General features: G+C 35.1%; 1 long non-coding RNA gene across 1 annotated transcript; it reads right to left on the bottom strand.

The window, feature by feature from the left end:
* Positions 1-7,030: 7,030 nt before the first annotated feature.
* On the bottom strand, positions 7,031-9,518 carry LOC308697019. The gene is made up of 5 exons (XR_014030883.1): positions 9,276-9,518; positions 8,567-8,641; positions 8,406-8,464; positions 8,221-8,319; positions 7,031-8,034 (listed from the first exon to the last, which is right to left on the bottom strand). It is a non-coding gene; the product is annotated as an uncharacterized lncRNA (long non-coding RNA).
* Between the last annotated feature and the right edge of the window lie 9,026 nt (positions 9,519-18,544).

Consider the following 18,544-nt stretch of genomic DNA (forward strand, 5'->3'; position numbering starts at 1 on the left):
GGGGAAAATGAAAGTATATAAATTCTTTTATTACATGTGTGTCATGTATTTGTGTCAAATTATTTATTTATTTTGTAGGTAGCCATGTAATAAGCGGGATAATGTATAGTGAGCCGGTTGTTATAGTGCATAACAACCCCTTCAGGCTGATTCAAGATCCCTCCGCTTCGCGTCGGGATCCCGTTCAGCCTGTCGGGGTTGTTATTCACTATAACAACCGGCTCACTATACATTATCCCTTACTTATTACATGGCTTGGCTGAATTCCAATGTAGAATGCGGTCTGTTATTTCTTTATAACAGACCGCTGCGAAGTATAACAGCGCGTTGCTATGGACACGGAACGGACTATTTTCTTTGGCGGAAGCAATACAATCGTTTTTAAATCAATAAACTCCTTTTTAAATAAATAATTTATGTCAAATTATTTATTTATTTTGTAGGTAGCCATGTAATAAGTAAGGGATAATGTATAGTGAGCCGGTTGTTATAGTGAATAACAACCCCGACAGGCTGAACGGGATCCCGACGCGAAGCGGGGGGATCTTGAATACAAGAATACAATACTTGAATACACTATACATTATCCCTTACTTAATAAATACAGTATATATTTTCATGTTAAACTAAGGACAACTCACTTCTCAGCAGATGCTCATACAACTGGCTCATCTTGATGATGATATCTTGAGCAGTCCCAGAAGGCTCAAGAAAGTGTATCATGTCACCGATCATCTGGCCATTGCGGTCTTGATGGCCCAGAAAAAGAATTGCCTTGTAGCCAAGTTCATTGAGTTTCAAAACCTGCAAGAACAACAATGAAGACAAATATTTGTATCCTTTGGTTTGACGAATTAGGATGACAGAAGATTATGGATGGTACAGTGTAGACATTGTTAAAGAATCGTGGTTCATTGCAGCCCTGATGGTGGCAAAGAAGTGGGCAGATTCACTTATGTGAAAGCAAAAATGTTTGGATAGATCACAGTTTGCAAATCCTCTGACAGGTCAATGTAGCCTGTATAAGTGTGGATGCTTTCAGCTTTAGAAGTCTGTTCTAAAATAGTCTTAAACCCCACCTATATTTGTCTCGCCCTTCTGGCAACCAAAACACAAACCTTCTAACTCTTAAAGGGTTAGTTCACCCAAAAATTAAAATTCTGTCAGTAATTACTCACCCTCATGTTGTTCCAACCCCGTAAGACCGAGAACACAAATTAAGATATTTTTGATTAAATCTGAGAGCTGTCTTATTCCTCCATAGGCTGCTAGGTGGCCAAAACTTGCTGGCCCAGAAAAGTTATTAAAGAGATCGTTAATATAGTCCAAGTGACTCCAGTGGCTCAATCTTAAGTATATCAAGCGACGAGAATACTTTTTGTGTGCAAAAACAAACAAAAATAACGACTTTATTCCACTTTTCATTTCCTTCTCTCTGGGCCTCGTAGTCTTTTTGCACAGCGCGTCTGTGTCCCACGTCATCACACACATGACCAGCGTCGGCCAATAGTGAGCCTACGTGGTGACGTGTAACACAGATGCGCTGCGCAAAAAGACTACGAGGCCCAGAGAGAAGGAAATGAATAGTGGAATAAAGTCATTATTTTTGTTTGTTTTTGCACACAAAAAGTATTCTCGTCGCTTGACATACTTAAGATTGAGCCACTGTAGCCACTTGGACTATATTAACGATCTCTTTAATAACTTTTCTGGGCCAGCAAGTTTCGGTCACCTAGAAGCCTATGGAGGAGTGATCCAGCTCTCAGATTTCATCAAAAATATCTTAATTTGTGTTCCGAAGATGAACGAAAGTCTCACGCGGTTGGAACAACATGAGGGTGAGTAATTACTGACAGAATTTTCATTTTTGGGTGAACTAACCCTTTAATGATATTTAAAAAATTCACAACTGTGATGATTATACAATTATCTGGTAGGCCAACCTCTTGTTAAATCAGGATTATGAAAACTTACCGACAGCTGGGCAGAATTTAAAATTTTACTGAAATTGCGGTTCTTTTTGACTGAAGCAGCCCAGTTGCTGTTCTTGACCTTTTCTTGTTTTTTTCTCAGATTGATTTGGAGACAGCACAGGCAGGCAACGCAGGTCTTTCTGTTAAGCCTGTTAAGAGTCTGGCATGAAGGGCATGGTTTTTTTTTGGGATTTGTCATTTCTGCAAATGAAAATTAATCATGTCAGGATTATCAATATCATATTAAAATGATGCATTACTTGTTAACAACAGCAAGCAAGCAACACTAAGTGACTGCATCTGCATCTGCTGTTTGTCAGTAAGAGTAGACTTAAATGCAAAGAAGATAAAGTTTGAACAGTCAATAATAACCTTATATAAACACGTTTAAATAGACTGAGAAGCCTGATCATCATTCATTTGTAATTCATCTGTAGCAGGAATTGGAATATCATACTTAAGCCACCCTGCTCCCTAGAGAAAATATAGTATCTGAGCTAATGTTAAGTCTTTTAACAACCGCATTTGTGTTATTACACTCATGCAATATTTTGAAATTTTCTACTTAGTGCAACAAATATCAAACACCTCCCACTTTTTTGTCAGTAAACCATTTACTCTCTTGCTCTTCCAGCACTTAACCAACTGCTAAAATCTCAACATATTAGGAAATCTACTTTTAATGCTAATTACACATCACAGTGCTGGAATGGACTGCAATAGACAAAGGCAGAAGGAAATCTTCAGAGGCTAATATCAAATTCAATTCACTGTAGAAAATTAAGGTATAGCACCACATGATAGTGGGACAGGAGAAAGTAAATAACCAACAGGCTAACAGGCATGTAAGTTAGCAGCTATGCCATCAATGCAAGGTGTAAATGTACCCTACATGAAATATTAGCCCTGGTATCCTCTATTACATCCAATTAGTCCTGGCTTTTGAAAGTTATGTATTTAGTGTAAATGTTAATATACCTTTAAGGGAACATGATCTTTTGAAAATAGTTAGCTATAGTTTTAATTGGCTTAAACTACTTTGAAAACGAGTCAAAGTATTTTTTTTACTATTTGAAAAAGGTTTGCGAGATTTTAGCAAATCAAACCAGACACGTTGTCTTTCTAAAACAGCTGTATAATATCACCTTCAGAACTTAAATAATAGCCAAAGTGTGACTTACCTGCGTCACAAAATGCTCACGAACTAGAAAAAACTCCCATCAAACTCCGACCCCGTCAGTGTCTCCATGGCAACGGATTATGGGTAGTTCTCTTCTGACAAATATTTTATCGAGATTAATTTATTGTTAATGGTGAAATGGTAAGGTTTGAGGCTAATAGTAGGTTGAATATAAATATTAATAATAAATTAATCTTTAAACCAATCAATATTCATGACACGGTTGTAAAGTAAAATAATAATAATGACCATAACATTTTCATATTGTAGAATTATCAATCACATTTTTGTGTTTAAATATATCAAAATAAAATGATATGTGTATATAATATATAATATGTGTATATATATATAAAAAAATTGAATTGATTGGGTGAATCCACTGACTCCGTCAGTGTCTCCATGATAATGAATTATGGGTATTCTCTCTGCCATATATTTTATCGAGATTAATTGATTATTAATGGTGAAATTGTCAAAACAATGAATATATGTATATATTAAAATAAAATAAAAAACATTTGAATTGACAGTGAGGACACTTCCGGGATGTTATATCAACACTCAGTTCGCCGTGCCCTGGGCGTTCAATAGTACCGCGGATGGGTTTACATTGGAGTTAGTGGAAAGCTCTGTGCGTCTCTTTTGACGCTCATGGGTGCCATGTGCGTTGAAATTGTACGCTGACGGACGTGTCAAAAGCGTAAGTATATTACGCCCCGGGAATGAGAACGGGTTGGGTACATCTAGTTAGTGTTGAATCTATTGAAATAAAAATAAAAACTAAATTTTGGCATGAAACTGAAGTTGCAATTATTCTTTTCTTCCCTGTTGTAATATATCCGAGTGAAATGACTTCTCGAACAAGAAAAAATGTGGGGCAGGACTTGATTTTTGTCTATTGGGAATTGCTTGTTGGCTCATTGTGGTTTGCTGTTGCTGTGATCTCGTGTGAGTGAGTTGTCCCGCCCTCGCGCCAGTAAACACGTCATCAGAGAAGAAAGGAGATGTCATTGCAAGAGGGAGGGCAGTTATTTTGATTAAATATGATTATTTATTTTTTTAAATAATGATGTTAAATACTGCAATAGTCCACACATTTTTATTTCATGTTGACTTTAAGAGAGGTTCATGTCCTCAGAAAAAAATATATTATTATCATTATTGTAAGATAATTGTGAGATAATTATTTCGCTGTTGGAAAACACTGGACCGACTGTACAGCATGTAGAAGTAAATAGTTAATGTAAAGTTTTGTCAGTTCCAAGATTCTAAAGGCTTTAAAAAAATTGGGCTCGTCCGGGATTTGAACCCGGGACCTCTCGCACCCTAAGCGAGAATCATACCCCTAGACCAACGAGCCTTGAAAATGTGGAAGTATGACACGTTTCATACAGGAGATCCAGGCCATTTTTGCCAACGTGGATGTGGGATGGCTAGTGGGATGCTTGTTCTATTGGATTTCTGGCGACATCAAGTGTCTAATGGGGACATCTAGTGGTGGACAAGCAGATGTAAAGCTCTTCAGTGGACGTGTCTTTTATTCAAAATAGAAGCTAGCCTGTACTTATATTACATTTTTTTCATTTTGATTTGTTTTTAAAAGAGGCTGTTCGGTATAGAAGTAAAAAGTACCTTTAGTGCCTACAACACAACTGAATACAATTAACTGTACTTAAGGCGAGACACTACAGGTGAATAGGGTAAAATTTTAAAATAATAGATATCACCATGAAACTTCCTCAGTTGATTACTTTAACAAGTATATAAAAAAAATGTATTACAAGTTTTAGAAATTTGTATGTTTAATTATGCAAATTAGGCATTATCTCATTAAATATGCACGATTTTGCATATATTTTCGGTAGATAGATCTGAACATATGATAAAGCCAGGTGAAAAATCATTTTTTCATTTTATTTACACACAAGATGAAAATAAAAACTCAGAGGGATTTCAGGATATATACTTTCATTACCTATAAAATCAAAATATACTGTCCATAGCCATAAAAAATAGATTTTCACCATTTTTTTTGATTAAAATGTCACATAAATCAGGCCAGGAATGATTTATTAACAAATCCCTCTGAAAATATCTTCAGAATACTCCAATGTTTATAACTGGAAAGTTTGGTGTACTGTACATAGGTGCTACATAGGCTGAGATGTTTCTACTGGAGAATGACAAAAACTCATTTTGAGAAAACGGCAGTTAAAGATTTAAATAGCTCTAAATGAGAAATCGTCGTAGCTTTAAATCCCCCTTTGGATATTCACGATTGGTTACTGATAGAAAGGAAATGCCCATATTTGGGTTACATAGCGTTGTGCAGGAGACTCAGAGCTTCACAGTGATACCGGTCATGGCAGACTTCAGTAAACAGACGGAGCTCGGCGTGTCGCGTTGTAATGCTAACTTCCTGGTAAATTCGGGAGAAACTTACTGCCGCAAGTAAACAAAATGTAATAAAATAAACATCTTAATGTATATTTTCAACGTTTTCTTTATAGCAGCTTGAAAGAACACATATTAAAGGAGTAAACTAGCCCAAAATCTCAAAATTGACCACTGCATGAAAATCGATGTTTTTGCCTGCCGTGTCTCGCCTTAACCCTTTCACGCATAGTGGTCACTACAGTGGGCAGCTATTAAAAAAGCATTTTCTTGAATTTGCACTGGTTTTTATGGCAAAGTTGCACATCAATCTCTTCATTGGACCCTGGTGCATCATCCTATAAATTGCAACCAAGTGGCAAGCCTTTGTGTTTCGATTTTTTCCCCCTCCAAACCAAGATGGCCAAGGGTCAGTCAGACATGCCAAGTTGCTCCAGAATATCCACCCATTCCTTCTATCCTAGGAGACTCTTGTAGGTAAAAAAAATATTGCAGCATAAAGCAATATCTAATGAGTCATATCACAGTAAAATTTTCCAAGTTTTGATTTTAGATTGAGAGAAAACTCTGATTAATCACATGTCCACTGTAGTGGGCGTCATGCATGCAATGGCTATATTTCAGCTACAATTCATAATTATAATGTGAATATTGTTTTTGAAATTTAAAACTTAAAAACTTAATATGCATTGACTTTTTCTACTGTAAATAAATATATTTGTATTATTAGAATGTAATTTTAATTGACATCGAAAAAAGTCATGTGATTACATTATGTATGACACTTGTAATGCATTACTTTACTTGTTAGATCAAAAAGTAATCTGATTTCGTAATGCATGTTATTGTAATGCGTTTTTTTACTAATAACATCCAAAAGTAATCTGATTACGTAATGCATATTACTTTTAATGCGTTTCTTTACTCATAACATCAAAAAGTAATCTGATTACATAATGCATGTTACTTGTAATGCGTTTCCTTTCTCATAACATCAAAAAGTAATCTGATTATGTAATGTGCGTTATTGTAATGCGTTTCTTTACTCATAACATCAAAAAGTAATCTGATTACGTAATGCATGTTACTTGTAATGCGTTTCTTTACTCATTACATCAAAAAGTAATCTGATTAGGTAATGCATATTACTTGTAGTTAATTACTTGTTACACTCTTAGAAAGAATGTGTCAAAAATGACACAACCTGTGTTAAATTTTAACACATCCGTGGGTGAGCTCCAGGACTACTAGATTTGTGTTAATTTCAACTCATTCACTGTGTTAATGAGTTTAACACACTAAATGTGTCAGAAAGGTTAACATAAAAGATGTGTAAACATGTGTAAAATATGTGTAAAAGATGTGTAAACATGTGTAACATTACCACATTATGTGCTATCCTTGGCTACACACACTGTGTTAAGAAAGGTATCTAAAATCCTAAATCCTAAACAAAATAAGCATTTGACAAAATAAAGTCTGTGGTTGATTATCTTATTTATTATGACTGACATATCAACAATTAAATTCAATCCAGAATAGAACAATACAATTTAAAGCAGTCAAAAAGGAAATGTCCAACATAGGATAAAACAGTTATTTTCTCAATCTCATTAGGTAACATGACACACTTCCCCACCTTCAAAATAATTTCACTTATTTCCAAAACATTTTTGGCTTGATGTACATTGGTGGCCAAGTTTAGAAAATATTAAGCATTTTAATGTTTTTGAAAGAAATCTCTTATGCTCACCAAATATTTTATTTGATACAAAAGTACAGTAAAAACAGTAAATATTGTGAAATATTATTACAATGTAAAACAGCTGTTTTCTATTTGAATATATTTAAAAAATATTTTATTCATGTGATCAAAGCTGAATTTTCAGCATCATTACTCCAAGTTTTCAGTGTCACATGATCCTTCAGAAATCACTCTTATACGATGATTTGATGCTCAAGAAACAGTTCTCATTATTAGTATCAATGTCTGGACCACCCAAGAGGACGTTTGACTGACATGTAACGCAACCAATCACAGTTCGTTTTGTTCTGCGTCATGTTTAGGGGCGTGATAATATATGATGTTGATGTCCCTACAATAACAGACTGGCTGCATCTAATAAATTATTCATTCAAGAACGTTAAACAATGGAGCCGCGAACTTCAAGTACTTTTGAAAATCCAGTGTTTAGTTGATCCTGGTAAGCGCTCATTGTCACAGTTGTAAGCACAATAGCATTCTTCTTCCACGAGGGGTTTTGGTGTCACGGCATTTGTTTCCAGGCGAACCGATAAAGAACACGACACTCACATCTCCCGAACATCCTGTAGAATTCAACCAATCAGATCGCGACTTTGAAACTCCTGAAGTGTTTCCAGAAAAGTGTGACATATGCATCAGTCCCCTGTTTCCTGGATGCAAACGTGTCCACCAACACAAATGTGCTCAGTTCTTCTTCAGAGAAGATCGCAGTTCCAACACTATATAAAAATATAATAGGGAGAGAGAGAGAGGAGAAAATTACACAAGCATCAAATTGTTTTTAATCTCCATCATACTATAATTCAGAATATATATATTTGTAAGTAACACCCTTTTGTCAGCACATTCAAACATTTCAGTTGAACTGTAAACTAAATTATGCCAGATTAAATTTTAATACTTACATTTCCTTAATTCTCTCCAAAAATGCTGAGATTCGTAGGCTTAACTGCAATCAGGGATTTAGGCTAGCCAATTTCAACTTGTTTGCAGTGAAGGGACAGCTGTTTGAGACAAATACACAGTAAGATACATGATGCAAGAAATCCCCATGTGATGATCTTTTTCTTTCCCTCAGTAGTTAACCTACCTGTGCGCTGATAGGCTATGCTTATTAGGCACCTTCCTGGTCAGGTCGGACTCCTTGGCCTAATAATAGATCAAATAAATGCAAAAATAAAAACTTAAGTTGTTTAGAATCCTTGATTTGATATGAATTAATGATTTAGTGAGTTTTACTGCAATGCTTACCTGAATAAATTAAATCTGGTGAGACTGAACACGGTGGTCGGTGGAAAATGGTCCATCTTCTGATTGGTTCATTTGCTGTGTAATAAATATTAGACATAATGCAAAGGTCACTTATTTTATATAAAGTTAGCACATGTAACGTTATTGTATGCTAACAGTTAACGTTACCTAGCCTGCACATCACTCAAGAGCACTTATGACATATTGCTAATCATTTCAGCAAACTTTCAAATCCACTACTACGATTACATTTTATACGTAACGTTAATCAAATTAATAAAGAGTAGACGATTTTTAAAACACCCTTACAAATAACATTTTGTGTATTGTAAATCGAGTAGCACTGTAAGTTACAATCTAGGTGCGGTCACGTTTAGCTACCATTGCTTGGCGAAATTTTGCGTGTAAAATCCATTAATAAAGGTCTCTTCATTATCTGGAATTTCGTGTGAAAGTGGAAAAAAATTATGCCGATTTTGAATCGGGGTTTCCACGCAAATTCGCAGCATTGGTCAACATAAAGCTGCTTGGTTTAGCCGTTCTTCACCTAACTTTAACTGCTAACGTTACACTATGACAAAAGTCGAGTTTTTTGCCCGCAAAATCTCGTCGTAACCTAGCTTTTAAGCCAGTATTAAAATAACAGTAGCAGGAAATATTGTTTTTGAAAATGAACATGAGTAAAAAAAATAATTCAAGTACAGCTTACCTCATGACCTTGAGCATCACCGGCGTGATTCGGCGCGAATCATCTCCTCCCTGGTAAAGAGGTGGTTTTCACGAACAGTTTTGACGCGAGGGGTAGTCGATAACGAAGTGATAAGGTACATGTTTTATTTTCAACAATATAGTAAAAACAAAATAGTTGCTGTCGTTAACAGACTTTTATCTACTAACGTTAACGTTACTGAACTGCAACTGACTGGAACTGGATTATGTTCACTCAAAAGTCACCTTATTGGTTGGTTCAGTTTGACTAGCTAATTTAAATAACGGTCGCGTTATAAAAATTAACACATTAAAATGTGTAAGCACATCAGTCTACTCATAATGTGTTAAATGCTTTGAGTAAATACCCAAGTTGTGTAAACTTTAAACTACACATGGATATGTGTAAAATAGATTTTTTTTTATACACAGTTTTAGTTAATATTGACACAAAATGTGTAAATTAGAGTGTTACACATAATTTGTGTAATTTTTCTACACATTCCTTCTAAGAGTGTAGATCAAAAAGTAATCTGGGTAGGTAATGCATGTTACTTGTAACACATTACTTTACTTGTAACATCAAAAAAGTAATCTGAATGCGTTATGCATGTTACTTGTAATGCGTTACCCCCAACACTGATCATCAGAGGTGGACAGTAACAAAGTACATTTACTTGAGTACTGTACTTAAGTACACTTTTTGAGTATCTGTACTTTACTTGAGTATTATTTTTTCTGGAAACTTTTTATTTTAACTTCACTACATTTGAAAGACAAATATCGTACTTTTTACTCCACTACAATTCTGTCAAGGTCCTTGAGTAGAAAGTAACATCAGTCAATGCATGATTTTGGTCTCAGGGGTTGCATTTTGGTTGGAAATGAAAGTCGGGTTGACGTCAGAACCCTGCATCTGATTGACATCAGAACCTGACGTCAGATTGACGTTGGATATTGATTGAAAATAAAAGTCAGGTTGACGTCAGAACCCGACTGATGTTGGTTTCTGACGTCAACCCGATTTTCATTTTCAACCACAATACAACGTTTGTCCAACGTTGCAACGTCAGTCTGACATTGGATTCTGACATAAACCTGATTTTCATTTTCAACGTTGGGTTTGGTTTTCTAAATGCGAATTTTGTCACTTTTTTGGAGCACACTAGCTTATAGATAACAATAAGGCTAACATATTCATACTAAAAGCCAAACATTTTTAAATAGGGCACTATTTAAGGGGACAGCCATTTGGGTGTCCGAAACCATTGTGGACGTTATTGCACTTATTTAATCTCACATTCAATCCCACTACTGGAACTGTGTTCTAGAAATAAATTTGATATTGACAAGAGGGTAGGTATGCAGACATAGATTCAGAGGCATACGGTACTTTAAGTATTACATACAACAATGCAACAATAATAAAACAATGCATTGACATTTACTTTTTACTTTTGATACTTAAGTACTTTTAAAAATGAGTACTTCTGTACTTTTACTTAAGTAAAAATAGGTCTTTGCAACTTTTACTTGTAACGGAGTAATATTTGACCAGTAGTATCTATACTTTTACTCAAGTAAGGAAGTTGTGTACTTCGTCCACCTCTGCTGATCATTTCAGATGAGATTGAAAAAACGTATCGCTAGGTTTTCTCAGAGGAGGGCTATGATAGAAATGTGCATGTCCATCTTGAACATAATCAGAATTATCAGCTAATAAGGGTAAATCTCCATACTCTGGTGCACTGGAGGGAGCATCTGAGTTACAGTAGTACCTTGACAGACTGTTGAAAATTCTGATGGAATCACGTCCTCATGTTCTGATATCATAGATACGCGAAGTGCAACTTGTATGAAGTTGTATGAAGCCTTTGCAATATTTTGCATTTATATTTTTTGTATATATTTTATAGTTTTCACATTATTTGATATAATTGCATTGATTAGTTTGTTAAATTCACATACTTTATCTGTTTGATTATTGTCTTATATTTAATACAGTATGTCTTCAGTTTAAACTAACCGCATGCTGTCCACTCAAGTGGACATCTGAAGATCTCTTTGAAAAATTTGTAAAAAAATAAAATAAAAATCAATTATTGTTTTTCATGCCCTAAGAGCAATAAAAACACATAGGAAAAAAAATCCTGACTGAGGTTATCATAATTCATGCATGAAAGGGTTAATTTTAATTGAGTGTTGGATAGATCAATATAGGCCAATAGGCAACTGTGTGAATCTTTTCTTGTAAGATGTTTACCCATACCCTGGGGTGAGATAAAATTATGATATCGACCGGGCTGTGATGTAACTTTATGAAATCATGTGTCAAATTTATGAAAGATGTAACTTTTATTTTTGATAACATTACAGATTTTTCGATTGCTAAACGACAGTGGGCACAACTGGAGTCACATGTGCAAAACTCTAACTACAGTCTGCACAGCAGCAGTTCATGTGGACCAAACTCTAGTTCGTTTTTCATTGCTTGAACACAGTTTTCAAAACTCTGCACACTTATCCCATGACTTTAACCACAACCTGCACAACACTGTGGATTTACAGCACTTTGTTCAAATGCTAACACACTGCTGTCAAAACTGTGAACCACACATTCAAAACAGAATAGATTTCAGCCTTGTGCCTTTCAAACACTGCTGATTGCAATCTCAGCTGAAGGGCTCCCATACACAAAAGAAATATATTTGAAATATATTTTTGGAATATATGCAAATATTCGAAATTGGCCCAATAAATATATTTTAGTTAAATATATTTCACACTTACTGTACATCATATATTTTTGTTATATTTCAGAATATATTTAAAAATGATAAATATAAGTGACCAACAATGCAAATATATTTCAATGTATTTGGAATATATGCCACATATATTTTCGACACTTTACGTAAAATATATTTCAATATATTGTTTTTCTGTATGGGTGGAGGTGGAAAGTGTTTGGTCACCACCCACATGACCAAAGGTCTCTTTTGGAAGCCATGCGTGCCGGATGTGAGGACACGAGTCCAGAGGACTGCCAGGGATGGATAAGGTTCTTCCCCAGGTGCATGGCAAGAGAGAACATTAGATGTGATGTTGATGAAAACCTGTGGCCTGATGCTAGAGAGAGGCAGGATTAGCCCCTCAATTATTTGTTCGAATTACATTACATTACATTACATGTTCGTATGTACTTTTAGTTTCTACCTTTTTTTTTCTCATTACTGTAATTCCGTAAATTACTACAGACTATTGAAGCAAACTGCTAATTTTCATTTACCTTAAAGAATTGTTATGTTCTAAAAAATTACAGTAAATAAATCATGTGAAAAAATGTCACTCTTTTCTTTGAAGAAAATATTACTTTGTATGAAGTCACTAAAATTGTTCAAACTGTAAAGATGAAAAGTTAGTATTTTCTGTATTGGTGTTTGATGCTAGTGTTTTTACTCTCAGTGTGTTCTGAGTGACAGTGTGTGTTATCTCAGTGAGGGTTGTGCATAGTGTTTGGCTGCACTGAGCCTGTTTTGAGCCATGTGTTAAGAGTTGTGTTGCTTGGAGTGAGTTTTGCAGGTGATGTGAACTGTTTAGCTCAGGTGACTGTTGGTAGTGCAGACTGTAGTTAGAGTTTTGCACATGTAGCTCCAGTTGTGCTCACTGTCGTTTAGCAATCGAAAAAAAACTGTAATGCAATTTGTTATTTTTTTTTATTTATTTACCTTTAAATGACTAGATTTGATCAATAAAATAATAAATGAATAGTAATTCAAGCACATTCCTCAAATGTTTTCAAGTTAAATTCAAAATAACTCACAATTTCACGCATACGGCATAACCCTTTGAATTCAGCTTACTGTAATATGACAATATTTCATGACTCTTGACAGTAGATGGTCTTATAGCTCTATATATGAACAGCAAATGAGCTGTTTCGCTGGATCCTAAAGTCAGTTTCTCTTCAGAGTGCATTATACACATGTAGACATTATAAAATAATCTTTGGTAAAGTTTTAGCATTTTTAGTTTGAATTTTGATCATTTTTACATCCATTACTGTGTGTGTGTGTGTGTGTGTGTGTGTGTGTGTGTGTGTGTGTGTGTGTGTGTGTGTGTAGGCTATTCTCAAGTGCGACAAAAGTCCTAGTGTCTTAGACCCCTCTGAGGAACACTTAATTTTTAAAATGTTTTTTAAAATGAGTTTCGGGTCAAGTCTTTCACTTCCCTTTAAGAGACTCAGAGTTAATCAAGCAGATCTGAAGAGCAACATCCTGTAAAAACACATTTTACTGAATCATATTATTCTGATTTCAGTCTAAACTGGAGTAATGTGTGTTTGACAGGAGTCTGTTGAGTGGAGAGTGTTTTGCATATACACTCACAAAACTCCTCATGATCAGTGTGTGTTCAGTCCCGCCAGAGTCACTGACACACCAAACAATAATGGCTCTTCTAATTCTGGCTACACTGACTCTGCTTGCTCAAGGTTACATTTTTTTTCCTTAATTAGTAGTTTGGTATTAATTTTGTAAAGCTTTGGATCTCTTGTGCTTTGTTTTCTTCTTTAAATACAAATGTTTTTATAAAGGACATAAATATCTCATTATTTGTATTTAAATGTAACACTGTAACACATCTTCCTTTTATCTCTCTCTCAGTGTCTCATCAAGAGGTCCAGACTCCTGAGTCTCTGTGTGTTACAGCAGGAGATTCAGTCTCTATAAGCTGTACTGGGACCAGTGGAGTTGAGGATGACATGAGCTGGTATCTGCAGAAACCTGGAGAAGCTCATAAACTCCTGATATGATGCAGATGATCTTGAATCCGGAGTGCCAGATCGGTTCAGTGGAAGTGGATATGAACCTGATTTTACACTGAACATACGTGGAGTCCAGCCTGAGGATGCAGGAGATTATTACTGTATGGGGTATTACACTGGTCCAGTATTCACACAGTGAAACAACATCGTACAAAAACCTCTCTCAGTCAGACGCTACAGAGAACATGAGAATCATTTCAGACTAGTTGCCTTGTACAACAGCTGAGCAACAGTTAAAGTTTTAAAGAAGATTTTCTTATGCACTCAACATTTTTTTCACTTTATTTGTTCCTTTTATGGTGTTTTATTCTGGATCAGTATTCATACAGCGAAACGGCATTGTACAGAAACTTCCCTCAGTCAGATGCACAATGAATTTACTCACGCATTAAATAAACTCATTTACATTAAATGATCATTTTTCAGTGTGAACAGAATAGGTAAATCAATCTACACATTCTGTCTATGACTCTGTGATAAAGATAAGGCAAGACACATGCAAAAACATTTATTGCACATTTATTTGTGTCTGTAGATTATTCATATCTTTAAAAGCCAAAATGATTTTTCCTCATGCTGAGCCAGAGGAACTCCACTTCAGTAAAGAACTTACTTTACAGATTTATTCCCTATATTACAGAGGGGTTTGTTCACATATGCCTGATTTTCATTTTATTCCTAAAAATAGGATTTTTTTTTCTTTTTTTCTTTATAACTGTGTTTTTTTCTGGCTGTTGATGATATTTTCAGATTTTTGAAATGATAAAAATAGATTTCCAAAATCCCCTCCAAACAAACTCTTGACTCTAATATGTCAACAAAATCTGACACACAAACCTTTGAAGCTGCTTTATCCAGTGTTCAGATTTCTGTGCAAATTAGTGCATATTTAATTAGAAAATGCCTCATTTGTATATTTTAACATATAATTTCAGAAAACTAGTTAACAATGTTTGTGATTCTTCATGTATGATGAAATCTAATAGTTCTTTATTATTTTATTACTCTTGTGCATTGCCTTAATTTTTTTATTACATTATTTATTTATTAAATGCATAAATCTTGAGTCAGAATTCAGACCCTTTTTCCTTTTTCATGTAAAATTAGTATTAAGTATTTCTCAAATACCTTATTTTAGAGTATTTTTAATATATACATTTTTATAAATTAAATGTAGCTATTTTTTTATTTCATTAAATATATTATTAAGATGCCATGCTAACATACATATCTTTTTTACTGTAATCGATATTTTCAATATTAAAATATTTTAATATTCATGCTGTTCATCACAATAATCGCAATGGACACAAGTCCAATAAATCAACAAAAAGTGGGATTTCATATTGTAGGTTGTTTTATAATACAGCAAGAAAGTCAACACCATATTTGAGTCAAAATGCTTTTATTTGGCAGCAATAAAACAACAAAGCATCGCTGTTACAACAGCTGAGAATATCTGAACATTATACTAACAGAACGAAAGATTCATTGTTGAGCATTGACTGATTTAGGACAGTCCTATGTAAGTTTGTGAGTGTGTGTGTGAATGAATGCATGCTATCTATATCTTTGTGTGTGTGTGTTTCACTGGTCAGCATCACACTGCTGTGTGTTCAGGCTCTCGGTCACTGCTTTCTGGGATGTGTGTGTGGCGTCACAGCTGATGGTTGTTGCTCTGCTCCACTCACTCTCAGTGAGACTCAGGCTGCTGCTCCAGCTGTACAGTCCATCCTTCTGCAGAACACTGGGACTCAGATTCACAGCAGAGCTCCTGCTACTGCCATCCACCTTCCAGCTCAGCTTCCAGTCAGAGGGGAATCCCTTACTGCCCAAACACAGCACTGTAGCCTTACCCTGCTGCAGCTCGCCTCTGGAGGGGGGCAGGACCGTGAGGGTGGGGCGAGTGGCAGCTAGAGAGAGAGAGAGAGAGAGAGAGAGAGTGAGAGAGAGAGAGAGAGAGAGAGAGAGAGAGAGAGGAGAGGGGGGGAGAGAGAGAGAGAGAGAGAGAGAGGGGAGAGAGAGAGAGGGGGGGCAGAGAGAGGGAGAGAGAGAGAGTGAGAGAGAGAGAGAGAGAGAGGGGGAGAGAGAGGGAGAGGGGGGGGGAGAGAGAGAGAGAGGGGAGAGAGAGAGAGAGGGGGGGGGGGCAGAGAGAGGGAGAGAGAGAGAGGAGGGGGCAGAGAGAGAGAGAGAGAGAGAGAGAGGGGAGAGAGAGAGAGGGGGGGCAGAGAGAGGGAGAGAGAGAGAGTGAGAGAGAGAGAGAGAGAGAGAGGGGGAGAGAGAGGGAGAGGGGGGGGGGAGAGAGAGAGAGAGAGAGAGGGAGAGAGAGAGAGTGAGAGAGAGAGAGAGAGAGAGAGAGAGGGGGAGAGAGAGAGGAGGGGGCAGAGAGAGAGAGAGAGAGAGAGAGAGAGAGGGAGAGAGTTTCATTCTTCTTAAAAACAGCTCTATCAGTCTTTCACTTCCCTTTAAGAGACTCAGAGTTAATCAAGCAGATCTGAAGAGCAACAGCCCGTAAAAACACATTTTACTGAATCATATTATTCTGATTTTTGTCTAATCTGGAGTAATAACATTAACATGTTCAGTAATAACATTCAGTAATAGCATTAATATTTGGTACTTATAAATATTTCAAATCAAATCAAAAAACAACCCATAACATATCAGACTAAAATGTATATATTACATTTTTATCTATTATGATTTAAAAATATATTCAGAGTTTATTAAGAAAATTATTTTGTATTTTATGCAGCACAAAAATTAAGATGATTTACTTTGTTTTAACATAAGAAAATATCAAGAGTAAAATATTACATTTGTGAAAAACACCAATAATGTATTTAAAATACATTTATTTCATATTAAGAATACTACAAATCTATTAACATATATACTGACATATTGCATGAGACTTATTGATATAAATATTATAATTAAACTTTATCTACCTCTCTATTGCACAATGCACATTTCTTAATATTAAGCCTGAAATGTTTTTCACAATTATTAAGGATAGTATGATCTCTGTATGATTATTTAAATGCAAGATATTCAAAGTAAACCTAAAGTATATTTGCAATAGTTCCACTTTAGCACAATCAATATAATATATGGATAAATAAAGTGCATTAAGTACAAAACTAGTTGTTCTGATTTAGCAGACTTTAAGTATACCAATTTAGTATAGTACAAGTACAATTGCAGGATATTTATATTATAAATATAAATGTATTTCTACTGTAATTATCATAAAATAAATGTATTTCAAATACATTTTATTATATTTATTTTTCACTAGGGAATACACATTCCGAATTATAATCAAGTCTAAAATATAACAATATATTTATATTTTTTAAGTGCCCAGTTATACAGCATATATTTACCGTACAGTAATAATTAACACAGAAGTTAAATATATTTCTGTATTATCTTACACATAAATATAGTCAAGAATATTTATTAACTATTATAATGTATTTTTATAAATATATACATTTTTATTTTTTGAAACAGAAAGAGATTTACTTACTTCCAACTGAGAGTCGTGTTCCTCCACCGAACGTCCACCACAGTGATACAAACCCAATGAGCGGCTGTACAAAAACCTCCTGCACTAAAACTGACACTGACAGAGTTACACTAACATCAATACTAACACTGACACTGACACTAAAACTGTATCTTAGTTTAGTTTCTGATAAAAAAATATAAAAAATTAATTGTTCATGAATAAATGTTGCAAAATGTATTTTGATTGTTTTTTTCATGTAAATTCCATGATGGATCTGAAAGTGTTTTTCTGCACTTAAAACTCCACTAATGATTATTAGTGCGTGACACTAAAACACACACACAGACACACACACACATATACAATGATGTCTCTTATTCTAATAACAGTTAAAGCAGCAATGAAGATTTTATTTTTTATTTATTTTTTATTTTATAACCTTTATTATATGCAGAATACATCACATTCTGACATCACATTATACTGTATATGAACATGTGAACTCATGCCATCATAACATACTGAAACTATTCTCTTTTAAGGGATATTTTTTAATATTAAAATATGACGTTAGTATTCATGTTACTCATATCCACAAGGTGCAGTATGCTTTATTAAAACAAGTATAGGCCTAAAAGTAATTAACAAACATGAAAAAACGTCTTGGTTACTAATGTAACCCTCGTTCCCTGAAGGAACGTCGACGTGACGACGTAATTGGGATCACTTCAGGGAGCCCTATCAACTTCGAGTGTCTACAGAACGTTATACCCACACCAAGGAATTCTTGGATAACACTGGGAAAGCGTGCTTTTCCAGGGGAGAGGGACGCTGCGGAAGCCACATCCTGCCCGAAGGGAGGTACCATGTGGAGAATACACATATGGACTGGCCGGTTAGGGCCTTATGGAAACATATGGAAAGTCAC

This window comes from Scardinius erythrophthalmus, assembly GCF_964197995.2.
Source record: "Scardinius erythrophthalmus genome assembly, chromosome: 10".
Lineage (NCBI taxonomy): Eukaryota > Metazoa > Chordata > Actinopteri > Cypriniformes > Leuciscidae > Scardinius > Scardinius erythrophthalmus.